This window comes from Pholis gunnellus, assembly GCF_910591455.1.
Source record: "Pholis gunnellus genome assembly, chromosome: 7".
Classification (NCBI taxonomy): Eukaryota; Metazoa; Chordata; class Actinopteri; order Perciformes; family Pholidae; genus Pholis; species Pholis gunnellus.
In genome coordinates this window covers 25129848-25139030 of record NC_136533.1, presented here as the reverse complement: position 1 = coordinate 25139030, position 9183 = coordinate 25129848, and positions in this window count along the sequence as shown.

Below are 9183 nucleotides of genomic sequence, written 5' to 3'. Positions count from 1 at the left end.
AGTCAAAGCTAAATATAAGAAGAAGAGAAGTGTAGAAGAAAAGTAACGGAACTACAAGCATGAACCCGACCCGTGGGCTCTCGCACGCCCCCTTCATTGAGGCAGAGGTACTGTGCTTCTTCACTGCTGTTTCTGTCAGATCAGCAAAACTAAATATGTTCTACACATACATGAAATACATGACCTATTCTATGGAAAGAAAGGACATATAATACAAGTGTCAACAAATGTTACAATGGTGACAAACAATGAGAAAGCAAAAGGCGCTCAACCCAGTTTGTGAGGGATTGCGCAATCTGAGATGAGGCACAGCTCGTCGCTGCCTCACCTCGCGTGTCTCCTCTCTGTGTGAACAGGACATGCGTGAATTCAGCGATTTTGACTATAAAAATGCTTATTTGTTTTTTACTTTTTATGACGACAGGTGAGGCTCTGCCTCCCCTGCCTCCCCTGACGGCACGTCCCTGGTCGTTGTTCATAGCCGATGCTGCCTAAACGCGGTTAACGCTCTGTTATTGTCGCATTGAATGAACACGTGTAGCAAAACATCAAAACATCAAATCTGTTTGTTTAGGTTTTTTACATGAATGAATGGCTGAGAAGTTTGTATTTACAAGGATATTGTTTGCATCTTGCAATAAATATTGATATGTTCTTGATCACTTTGTGTTGTGTCTATTTGCCTTTTCTGTTGAAAAACTATGGGGTTTGAGGCAATGATGTCACGATTAGGCTTTGCCTCTGTGTTCTTTGTTTCTCTACCCTCCTCACTCTACCTGTCAGTCACTCCCTCAGCCTATTCCCTTCACCTGCCTCTGATCACTAATCAAGCACTTCCCCCTCATCAGCACAACTCCTCTCACCTGTTCTTCCCCCTACATAAACTCCTGCCCCTCAGTCACTCCTTGCCAGATTCTTGTATTGTCTACCCGCCCGTTCGGCTTGTCCTGTTCCCGGTTTTCCCGTCTGTCTTCCCTGTCCTGCTGGAATTTCCTCCCTCGTCTCTTGTCTGTTCTGTGGATCCCCTGCTGATTCCTGTATGGTCTGCTATTGGTTTGTTTTGTTCATTAAATATACCCTTTTCACACTACTCTGCCTGGTCTGCGCTTGAGTCCTCCACTATGCCCCGTGACAAATGATGGTCTTTCATTGTCATTAATAAATGCTTTGTAAGGCATAAATAGTCCTCACTTTAGATGAGGTCACACAAAATACTTTACTAATGATTAGTACTAATTAATCATGAATTGCACTATTAATACGCGTTTATAAAGCATATTCCCTAAACATTAGTGCATATCTAAATCATTATAAACACATGAATAATGTACATCTAAATAAATTCTTAATCCTTAACTTGCACTTTAAAAATGATCTTATTAATCATCTACAACTCCTCAATAATTGGTTTGTAATATATACAATACTTCATTTACAAATGGGGAATCCATCATTTATAAAGTATGAAAACACAATCATGAAACATAATAGACAAGCTTATTAATCAAGAATAAAACATTTATAACTGTTATGAATTGCATACTAATGAGTGTGTAATGTAGGAACAATGCTTTATAAATGATGAATTAAATGTTTACTCATACTTAACTAATGCTTCATAGTGTGTAGTTATTATAAAGTGTTACCAATTATTTGTATGTAATGATTCATTAAAGCAGTGGTTCTCAAACGTTTTCTGTCACGCCCCACTTTGGAGGAAGAAAAATGTTCATGCCTCACCGCCCCAACAAAATGGTCCATGTTGAACTATTATTGAAATAACATTTTGTGACGCCATATGCTCACACATACCAGGAGCATTTTATTTTAAATGAGCTTTAAAATGTAGCATTCTGCTGTACTCTGAGAAGAAAATTAAGTTATAAGACATTTACTTTAAGCAAAAAACTCATTTATTATTCAGTTATTAATCAGTATTTCAGCTCTATTATTATTAACCTTTAAAAGTTTTAGTCATATAAAAACAAAGATAGCAAGAGTAGCGAGAACCATCGCCTGTACAAATAAAGTGATTAGTTTTCATTACTGTATGTCTTCATATTAACTTCTACTGTTATTGTACAGCTGTTAGGATTGTGGCCAATCTTCTATTTGCAATTAATATGCATTCAATCCAGTTCAATTATTTAAATGACAATGATAATCTACTCTGGCTAAAGTAGCTTATCAAGAGTAAAATAATAGCTGTGATTTAACTGCACGTGGGACTGTTGGGACTGGAAGTCCACTGGCTGTGGTCATTACAGTGAACAGTGTCTGCAGTGTGATGAGAGGACATGTGAGCCCTTGTTGCTGTACTTTATCTCCTTGGAGCAGAGGCTGTATTCAGCATACCCTGCCTTATCAATGTGTTTAAAACACTGTGACAGAAGGAAGCTGTACTCACGTCTGTTTAGACCTCCACCTTTATCCAGGCCCAGCTCCTTCACATCTCAGCCCTGCGTCAAGCTGCGCTACACAAACAGCGTCCTCTTCCTGAAGCTCTTTGACCTCATCATCTCATCAGTATCTGGGCCTTTCATTCTACTTTGAGTTAAAACAAACAACCTGCAACCAGATCCGCCGGTGTTCGGGTTTAACGTTAACGAGTGACCGCGTGAACTGAACCGGAACACGGGGGGCGGCATGTTTGATCACGTTATGTTTTTTCCTCCTAAATCGCGATAATGACGAACATTAACAGTCCACAAAGTTCCGCATGCAGTGAACGTTAACTTAACCCAGCAAGTCTGAACTGTAACGGAACATGACGTAACTTAAACTTTAACGGAGGGAAAGACGCTGTAGACATCTTAACGCTGATTGGCCAAGACTCGACACGTCACATCAAAGATGTTTTATTGTGAAGATCACAAGGTCACCTTTTCTCCTCGTCTCACTCCAATCTGAGAAACGCTGGCTGGCCAGTTGAACCCCCCCCCCCAAAAAAACAACTCTACGGATCTACACGATTCACGTGGATGATATATTTTGATTCAAAACGGCGAATTTCACCGAAAAGCGACAAGTTTGCAGGTATGAATAAAATTCAGCATTTCCCCTCACGCCACACCTGCAATACCGCTGCGCCCGACTAGAGGGGCGCGCCCCACAGTTTGAGAACCACTGCATTAAAGCATCAATTTATTTATTTAAGCAAGGCTTCTTAAATTATTTGGGTGAATGTTTCAGGCTGTAGTGTTGATACGTGGGATGAGTCTGACTGTAAAAAGTGCTGACGGGACTCCGGTCTACGTGGCCGAGAACGTCTGTGACCATCGGACAACGTGTCCGCGAGTCCAAGGTTTTTTCCCCCACATGGACCGTGTGACGCTGGAAATGATGCTTTGCAAATAGTGCACCGCTTCCTGTATCCGCTGTGTGGTGCTACAGAACACGCGCAAACATGCATTATGTTGCTCTATATCAAGTGGAAACCACATTGTGTGAAATTCATGCGAATCAGATGCTGTTTGTCACAAAAACACAGATTTCCTTTCTCCAGTAGGTGGCGCTGTGAGTATTAGTGAAAATGAGCTTGTAGACATCCTCAGGCCATGAGTGTTATTAAGCATGGGAAGTTTGGGACCATTTAGAACAAGTCCAGTTGAGTTATATTAGCTTTTTGATGGGGAATCACGTAAAGTAGTCGCCCGCTACGGCTAAGCCATTCAACCAAACTTAAAGCTTTGAATACTTTTTAATCACAAAGGTCTTTAGATTGTACTGACCAAATTTGAAGAGGCTCAGAGAAATTCCCGAAGAGGAGTTCGTTAAAGTATAGCGACTACAAGTGGGCAAAAATCTATTGAACAATGACACAAAAATGTAAATGGTTTAGAGGTTTAGAGCATGGTCCCAAGAGACTTATTTTTAAGTCTTAATGGAATACATGTGCCTACCAAGTTTCATACATAGCTGAAACGTAGCACTGGGGCTGCTCTTTAGAAATATTGTAGGGGGTGCTATTTAAAAAGGTAAAAAGCCATATCAAATATGTGTTTGCGTCACCTATAACACATGTACAAAGTTGAGTTTTTGAGCATCCCAAATCACAGAACCATCAGCCTACATTCATGGCGAATGATGCGTTGCCACAGCAACAGTGTTGAACAAAAAGTCACAATATTCATGATGATGTGATATTGTGTCAAAGCTGCCATTTCAAATTGATCTGGTCAACTGGCTAGGAGTAAATGTAAGTATAAAAAGTCCAGCAGGGGTCCTGTGATGTCCTTCAGGTGGGTCAATACCAGTCTCTCAAAGGATTTCATGACCACAGACGTGGTCATTTAATCCTGTTCTTGGGGACCAGGCTGATTGTGGAGCGTTTGAAGCAGGAGGGGACTTCATCCAGGTTCAGAGATCGGTTGAAGATCTGCATGAAGATGGGGGCCAGCTGGTCACAGACTTTCAGGCAGGAGGGGGGGACACCGTCTTGGCCCGGTGTCTTCCTGATCTTCTGTCTGTGGAAGAGCCAACTCACATCCTCTTCACAGATCCTCAGTGCCAGTGGGGGGTTGGTTGGGAGAAGGAGGCAGGGGGTGTAGGTGGTTGTTTGATGATGGGGCAGTTGGGGAGTTGGGGGGTGTTGAAGTGGGCTTATCAAACCTGCAGTAGAAGGTATTCAGGTCGTCAGCCAGTTGGTGATTGTCCTCAGTGGGGGGAATGGTCTCCTGTAGGTGGTGAGTACTTGCAGGCCTCTCCACACTGACGAGGGGTCGTTGGCTGAAAACTTTTTCTCCAGCTTTTCAGTGTAGGTCCTCTTTGCTACCTTGATCTCCTTTGTCAGTATGTTTCTGGCCTGGTTGTACCGGATCCTGTCCCCACTTCTGTAGGCCTCTTTAGGCCAAAGCTGCCTGAGTCTTGCAGTAAACCAGGTTTATTGTTGTTATATGTGCAGAAGGTTTTAGTCGGCACAAATATGTCCTCACAAAAACTGATGTATGATGTCACAGTGTCAGTGAGCTCATCCAGGTCTGTAGCAGCAGCCTCAAAAACACTCCAATCAGTGCAGACAAAGCAAGACTGTAACTCCAGCTTTGCCTCGTTGGTCCATATCCTCACAGTCTTCACCACAGGCTTTGCAGATATTACTTCCTGTCTGTAGGTCGGGAGAAGATGAACCAGACAATGATCAGAGTGTCCCAAAGTGTAGCAGTGGTCCAGCGTGTTTTTGTCCCTGGTGCTACACTTAATATGCTGTCTGTATTTTCTTTGCTGAGGTTTGCTCTGTTAAAGTCCCCAAGAACAATGAACAGGGAGTCTGGATGTTTGTGCTCCATGTTGGTGATCTGCTCAGCCAGGTGTTGGAGCGCCTCACTCACACAGGCCTGAGGTGGGATGTAAACACCAACCAGAATGAACGAGGAAAACTCCAGCGGGGAATAAAATGGTTTACAGTTGATGAAAAGTGTTTCTAAGTGAGGGCTGCATGATTCCTTCAACACTGTGACATCCGTACGCCCACCTTCGTTAATATAGAAGCAGATTCCGCCTCCCCTCGTTTATCCCGATAGACCCGTTACACGTTCCAGTCAGTGGAATTGGAGGCCCGGCAGATGTAGTGTGTGCGCTGGACGTTCGCCAGATGGATTGATGGCAGCGCAGTTCGGAATCCCCGCTGATGCAGTTTAACGAGTGCTCCTGCTCGCTTCCCCCATCGACGTCTCCGGCAAATCCCGAGGAGAGACGCTGCTCCTCCAACCAAAACCTCTGTAAAATGTTCCAGTTCAATGAAAAACACTAAAAAGGTTTGAGTACTGGATTGATGGGTGTTTAAAAGTTCCTCCCTGCTGAATGTGATCAGAGAGGGAGAGCTGAAAACGAGACAAATAAACCAAAACAGAAGCAGCACCGAGGCTGCCATCTTGCTGTAAGTATGTAAATAATATAAATATTATTGTTGATAATGTCAATTGCTGCTCCTTTAAGGCCACTTCTCCAATTGTTGTTGTTTAGCACAAAATACAACTACAAGAACCATACACTGCTCTTTGAACCTGAAGGAAAGGTATTTTGTCATATTCTCTTCATTTCTATTTTCCCCTGATCATTTTACTTGTAATCATTTACTTAAAATCATTTAGTTTAGCAAATATTCATTTTTATATTCTGTTGTACTCATTGGGACCGCCCGGGTAAAAACCCGAATGAATGGGGGGAGAAACAAATCCAGATTTTAACAAATGGACACAAAGGCTCACTGAATGGTTTGATTAGTATTACATTAATGTGATTCATATTCTTTGGCCTTCACACTAACCAGATCTCAACCTATGGGAGATTCTGGCCCAACATGTTTGAATGTCATTCATCACCATCACAAAATTCCTGAAAGAATGTCCAGTAGAGTTCCACAGACTTGAAGCAGCATTGAAGCTGTTCTGGGGGCTCAGCACCTTACGCCCTTTACACATCTTGGGTGTTTTTTGTGTGTGTGATTAATTCAATATATTTTTTCTCGAGGTTGTTTCTGTCATAAGTACATACATAGATATAAAACAGTTCATGTGACATGTTGTAATGACTTTCCATCCCGGGATGGAACCCTATGGCGGCCATCTTACCTGGGTCCAGTATTGAACTTGCTTAAAATGGAACCTATGAAAGAGGCTTATATTGTCTCTATAATCCTTGTATTTTTCTACCAACACACAATACAATACATCACAACTGTAAAGCATCGTAATTGTTTTCTAAAATACTTTTTTTTTTAGCTTTCTTCATGCCTCAAGTTCTCTGACTAATACATGTTAATAATTGATTCTTTGTTTAGTTTACTTTGAACAACTTGCACCCAGGCATTGGGAACCACTGGTGTAGCCGAGGGTTATGACTTGTTCCCCTTATTTGTTGTTTAATAGGTCTCATATTACATTCGTAATATCTGTTAATATGTGTTCATTTTAGTACATCACGCTGCCTTCTCATGGAAAGCAATAATTAGATGAATAGTGACCTTGGCCCCTCTTTGTACACACTGTTACATTTATATTCTGAAAACTTGCCATGCGTGTGTGTGTTGGTATGGGTATGTGCACACCCTTACCTGGAAGCGGTGGCTTTGTATTCAGTGCTGTGATAAAATGCACTGTGTGTGAGAGAGTTAAACATAGTTGTAAATGACTGTACACAAAGGTCTCGGACAATGAAGCAGCTGGTATTGCATTAATTAAAGTTTGAACCTGCATTACATTGTAGCTGAACATGAAAGGACACAGTTGTGATCAAACATTTGCAGAGTTGGAGGTTTTCAAAGTGTGGTGGCTCTAGAAATGGGACGTGAGCTTCTGATGTTTTATGGTGGTTACATTCTAAAGCAGAGATAAACAAGCCCCGACCTCCGCACAACCCTGAGGGAAAGCGCTGCATTGCTGGATTTTGAATAAATGCAGCCGAGGCTCTCCCCTTCATTCTGTCAGTTCAACTCCGCCGTGGCCTCTCTGCTCTGCCTGTGTGTGTGTGTGTGTGTGTGTGTGTGTGTGTGTGTGTGTGTGTGTGTGTTTGGGGGGGGGGGGGGGTCTTGGTCAAATAGACACACAAACCTACAGCTCTTCATAAATCCATGACATGACAACATGACAAGAGAAGAGTAACCTGGTTAAAGTCCCAACCTAACCTGCGCACTGTTATTGGCCTGGGGCTACACACTGCCCGAACGCTGAAGGCCAGAAACGGCCTGAAAGACAAAAATCAAACAAGTTATTACAATAACTTTGTTCAATGCTTAAAATCCTTTCAAGGGTGCGTTTGCACAATCCCACATGAAGTATTTCATGTGTTGTAAAGCCACGTTTAAAGTAGTCTTCAATGTACTCACAATACATTTCCATTTCAAATGTGGAGTAACCAGCCAAAGAGCTGCTTCTATGACTGTTTAAGTATCTCATAATTATGACTTTCTATCTCATAACGTCTAGTTTCTATCTCATAATTTCGACTATGGGGATATTTTTATTATCAAGTCTAACTTTTAATTATTATTATTATGTTTTTACTTTTTTTTTTTTTTGCTGGCAGATTCGCGGGCCACATAAAATGACGGGGCCCGTGGGCCTTGAGTTTGAGACCCCTGCTTTACACAGTAGCAGTTAAAATACAGTTAATGTTCTGATAATAGATATTCAGCCGGTGTTCATGTGTGTAAGAGATGCAATTTGAAATATACACCTTGAAAACTGCAAACCTATCTACGTCGGGTTTTTCGTTCTTTCCTTTTGAACTCTAAAAAGATAATTTAAATTAATCATTTATTTTTTTGGTATTTTGGTATGGGCAACGCTGATTACCGTAATATGTGTGGTATTTGTTATAAATGTACGTTGGTACATAGAGGGTGATAAGAAGCTGTACATGAGGGACTTAGGACTCAGGGGAATGTAGGTGAAGGAAACAGGAAAAGACGGAAGAGACGCCACACAAACAGCTGTTCAGCACTCGCTGTCGGTTCTTGTGTTAAAAATGTTCGCTTAATAATAAAAAACTGCGTTAACGCGAGACAAAATAATTGTCGGCGTTAATTAATGAATGCGTTAACGCCAGCACTAATTAGAATATATAATTTTCTATAGGTAGACATTGTTTTATGACAACAAATATATATTGTTCTTGTTTTAAGGAGAAACAGATATAAGCTCCTGGAGTACAATTATAAATACAATAATTATACTGACAATAAAATAAAATATTTTCCTAACAAGAATACATTGTTGCCATTGTGTTCTCAGTCAAGGTTATTTTACAGGTTGGTTTGTGTGCACTGATCTCCTCTGGAAATTAAAGATGAATCATTTTGATTGTATAACTAGAAACAAAATGCAACTTCATGCAAACTGATCTAAACTCAACATAGATGTGCACAACAACAAAGACACATGCCTAACATAATATAAAGAGGAGATAAGTGGAAATAAGAAATCAATACTTTTGCTATGATTCATCAAATCGGATAGTTCTGCACTATTTGAGCTTCTGGAAAAGGAAAATGTTTTAGACTCTTCAGACACAATATTTAATAAATACTTCTTTATTTGAATTATCCGTGGAACGTTTTTTTTCCTGGGCCAGCTCTGTCCAGAAGGATTTTTTGGTTGATCCTGATATGGGATTTTCCATGCCATGCTTAATAGTTCCTGTAAATAGTCTTGTTTAACTGTTCAGTGAACTAGTCTTCTGACATTG